The 4,958-nt window shown below is 38.7% G+C and overlaps 1 non-coding gene across 1 annotated transcript; it reads right to left on the reverse strand.

Annotated features, from left to right (window-relative positions):
- Positions 1 to 4,670: 4,670 nt before the first annotated feature.
- TRNAT-AGU (transfer RNA threonine (anticodon AGU)) lies at positions 4,671 to 4,743 on the reverse strand. Its single transcript has one exon. It is a non-coding gene; the product is annotated as a tRNA-Thr (tRNA).
- Positions 4,744 to 4,958: the final 215 nt, after the last annotated feature.

Here is a 4,958-nt window from a genome sequence, read left to right on the forward strand (position 1 = left end):
AAACCTAAGGTCAACATGGTAGAGAAAATGATCATCAGTGAGAGAGCACCAAGGAAAAGATTTACCTTTTTTCAGGCTAAAAATAAGGTGAGGAGGTCCACCACACCTCACATCGATAATTCCCTTAGTAACCTTGGAACACTGGAAGTTATTTTAGGAGACCTAAACATAGAGATTTTCCCTTGCATAGATATTACGTGCTAACTACCCATTATCCCTGAACTTCGTGGGAGAAGACTTCCGTGAAGATTCTAAATGCTCACCTCCGGAAACTGGCCATGACCTCCCTCCCCAGCTGCAGGCTGGATTAGCTGCCTCCTCATGTATCCACACCTCACCCTGCACCCAGCCCACACCATACTCTATAAGCCCTTCCCTTCCTTAACCTGTGGACCTGTAAGAATTTCAACTTGCTTTTGAATTTCAACGTCTAGGGCAGGACTTGGTGCTACAAGATGCTCAATACATTGCTTGTGGAATTTTTATTTAACATTCCTCTTGCTTGTTCAGACTTCTTTCCATTGCTCCCCAAAAATCTGCCAAGCTGGGCTGTTTGTTTCAGTAGGATTTTCCTACCCTTTGTAGTTCAGCTCATCTGACTTGAAGAGTTGTTATACTATCATCTAACTCTCTTTTCCCACTGGCATTTTATCTTGACTCTGTTTTTCCTATAAAACACACTAGTATTGTTTTTCCTGTATTTTACTAGCAATGATCATATTGGGGAATTTAGCTTTCTGAATCTGTTTCCTCTTCGTTTATTTTCTCCTTCTTGTCTTTACTCCCTTTAATACTGTTGAAATTGTACTTTAGCTATCACAAACTCCTAGTCTCTAAATAAACAGTGTTTCCCCTCATCTCCCATAATTCTGAACATTTCTTTGCATTACTGATCTATCTCACCCTCTTAGAGCTTCTCCCAGATTTGCAAAACTCTTCTCATGCTTGAATCACTACCTGTTTTATGAGTGGTCCTTTCTCAGTGCCCTCCAGAGTCTACACTCCTCACAAACACCTCAGCCTCACTGGTGCATTCCTGCCACAATCAGCTATGAAAAAAAAAAGCAGCTTAAATCAGGTTAGGGGGCAAGTGGCCTCTTCTTGCGATTACTCACCTGCTTAAATGGCCTAGATCCAGAAATCCTTCTCTATCTCTCAATGCAAAATCCATTCCTTACCAACCACATTATATCTGTTTTGAGCCCTGTGTTATTGTATACAACGCTGTCATTTTATACAGTGACTGTAACTCTGCTTATCATCACCATCTGGATCAGGGGGCTGCACAAAAACTCTTCTCCTGTTCAAGAAATGCAGATCAAAACTACAATGAGGTACCACCTCACACCAGTCAGAATGGCAATCATTCAAAAGTCCACAAACGATAAATGATGGAGAGGGTGTGGAGAAAAGGGAACTCCCCCCACACTGTTGGTGGGAATGCTGTTTGGTGCAGCCATTATGGAAAACAGTATGGAGATTCCTCAAAATACTAAAAATAGACTTAGCATATCATCTAGCAGTCCCACTCTTGGATATATAGCCAGAGGGAACTCTAATTTGAAAAGATGCATGTACCTCAATGTTTATAGCAGCACTATTTACAATAGCCAAAACATGGAAGTAACCTAAATGTCCATCAACAGAGGAATGGCTAAAAAACTTGTGATACAATAGAATACTACTCAGCCATTAAAAACGAATAAAATAATGCCATTTGCAGCAACATGGATGGACCTGGAGATTGTCATTCTAAGTGAAGTAAACCAGAACGAGAAAGAAAAATACTATATGGCATCACTCATATGTGGAATCTAAAAAAAGAAAAAAGAAGACACCAATGAACTCATCTAGAAAACAGAAATGACTCACAGACATAGTAAACAATCTTGTGCTTACCAGGGAGAAAGGGGGTGAGAAGGGATAAATTGGGATTTTGGGAGTTTGAAACTTGGAGATACTGACTACTACATATAAACTAGATAAACAACAAGTTTCTTCTGTATAGCACAGGGAACCATATTCAATATCATATAGTAACTTAGAATAATGAAAAAGAATATGAAAAGGAATATATGTATGAATGTGTATGACTAAAACATTATACTATACACCAGAAATTGACACAACATTGTAAATTAACTATACGTCAATAAAAGAAATACCCACAGCTCTACTCCTGTTCAAACTGTGCTTCCCCACATGGCAGTGTGTACTGATGCTAGGGGTTTGGCCTCAGTTTTGCTGGGAGGACTCAGGAACCACACCCACCTGCTCCTTCTCCCTGTCTTCCTCCCATTCTCCTGACATGTTGACCAGTCTTCCCATTTCTGTCCTCCCTCACTCCCCTTAGCAATCACAAGCCTAGTTTTAGCATGGCTTTCGCCGCTCTCCTCCTTGGCTGATGTTCAGCTTCCCCTCATTTTTCCTGACCACAGATCCTTTTAAAATTTACTTTCTTTGCTGGTTCCTCTTAAAATAGTACCTAAGCAACCCTGTGATATCATTCAACAAACATCAGCTTCTATTACTACTTTACTTGTACCTATTCCACACCCTGGGAAGACCCAGGGTCTAGAATTTTCTCCGATGTAATTGCTTGTGCTGCGTGGTCTAGCTCAAGTGATTTCTCCCTCTCTGACCAAAATGTGTGTGTACTGGGGCTGGAGGAAGGGGATAGTTGACCTAGAGCTTTTTTTTAAGACCTCCAGTTATGTGAGACTTACGTGGAACTATCCCCTGGCATGCGGAGGTGACAAGTAAATTTCTACCACCGTTTCTTTGGTCTTTGCTGCTCATCTTTGCCTTCCAACTTTTATTTTATGTTCAATTCATTGAGCCTGCCTCTTTCACATATCTTCCCTACCTGTTCCAAACCATCACGTTATTTTCCTTTGGTCTCCTAGAAACATTCCACCCATGCAGCCTCTTGCATGAGTGCCACTTTCTTATGCCTTTGTGCAACCCCAATTTGACTAAGTCCCTTGAGGACCCAACTGAACTCACAAAGACATACACACAGATACATGCATTCATGCTCACACACCCAAGAAAGATAACATTTTTCTTCAATCCAGAATAACTAGTCGGAATCTGAGACGTTATTGCAAGTTAAATCAGAAGGAACAAAGCCCAAACTTACAACTGTATCATAATGAAACCTTGCACGTTCATAAAAAATTCTGCCAGCATAAGGGCTATTCAGTTAGACTCTTTGATGGTAAAATTTATTCTAAATAAAACCTCGCCTTCATGCTGTGCCCTTTCTACATAAGAATTAGAACCAACTCTGCAGATTCTGCACCTGTTGTGTTATACAGAAAACCAACAGGAAACCGAGAGCACGAATGCGTGTGATTAAATACACAAGGTTAGAATAAAAACCTTAGGTGGCTCTGGTTTCTGCTGTTATTTGAACTCTCCATGCTCTTGTACGTCGTATATCACTAGTGGGCAAAAACCACATAATAACAAATTACTAGCCTTATGCTTAATGTTCTTAGACAATGCATATTATGTGAATATCTGTGGCTATTCTGCGCACACAAAGTGATTAAGCCAAACAGAAAGGTTATCATGTTGCGTTTATGAATTTTGATAACTTGTGGCCTCATGTTATGCATGTTGGTGACTCTGAAGAGCAGGTTTGGGTTCAGCCTTGTGGCAGCTCCTGCAGGGACTAATCAGGAGAGCTGCTGTGACTAACACTAAAGTAGAAGCTGCAGCTGCCTGGGAGATGATTTTCATTAAAGCTGCCTGCCAGTGTCAATGCAGAAGTCAGACTGGATTTCAGACATGAAATGTGGGACTTGCAAGGCATGTAGGGAGAGTAGCCCTAACTTTCTGGGGGTGGCATTGCATCTTTTCACCAAGAATGGAAAGAAAATCTTTAAACACCTCTGGACGTAAAATTCACCCAATTGGCTAAATGTGACCATTTTCTTATTCCCTTCCAACTAATAATTATATATGGAGGTTTTGCCATTAAGTATCCGTGTCTTCAGCATTTAAAAATGACTTACAGCTGCAGACAGAGATTAGAATGTCATCCTGAGTTGTGTTAAAGTCATGAAATTTTAACTGTCTTCTTTTTTTTTCTGTTATAATTATTGTCATGTTGTTTTATCACAATGAAATAAATGTAAAAATTTTGGCAACAAATTTTGGTTCTTTTAAAGACAAACATTAATCTTAAGTTAACATTATACATATAGCACTGTACTTTTATCATTGGTTTAAAAAAGCTCTATTTATGGAATTTTTTTCTAGTAAGATAACAGATATTTAGGAACAAAACATAATTTTCAGGAAACCTCAAATAGATGTCAGAGTTTCTATGGCCATTAAGTTATAGGTTTATTAAATAGTGTTATCTTGGTTATTTTAGTGTTAGTCTTCAGATTTCAGATGATAAAATGATCTCTGTAAAATGATATGACTCTTTGTTAAAATTAATTTAGTCCTTAGAAACTACGTAGATAACATAAAAACAGGGAGTTATTTTCCAAGGGAAATCAGTATAGTGAAGAGGACTCACATAGGTGCTGTATTATAATTTTTGTTTGGCTTCAAGCTAGAAAAAATCCTCCTCCCCTCCATTGCTTTACCCCAACAAATATATTATTTCTTTAACCACATGCATGCCATATTTGATTTTTTTTTTTTTTTAGTGGAGGTACTGGGGATTGAACCCAGGACCCTGTGCATACTAAGCACATGCTCTACCACTGAGTTATACCCTCCCCCTCATGTTTGATGTTTAATTGAAGTATAGTCTGTATACTATGTTGTGTTAATTTTTGGTGTACTACCTAGTGTTTCAGTTATACATACAGAGTCCTTTTCATATTCTTTTTCCTTTATAGGTTATTACAAGGTATTGAGTATAGTTTCCTGTGCTATACAGTAGGACCTTGTTTTTTTATCCATTTTATATATAGTGGTTAGTGCCTGTAAAT

This window comes from Camelus dromedarius, chromosome 5, assembly GCF_036321535.1.
Source record: "Camelus dromedarius isolate mCamDro1 chromosome 5, mCamDro1.pat, whole genome shotgun sequence".
Lineage (NCBI taxonomy): Eukaryota > Metazoa > Chordata > Mammalia > Artiodactyla > Camelidae > Camelus > Camelus dromedarius.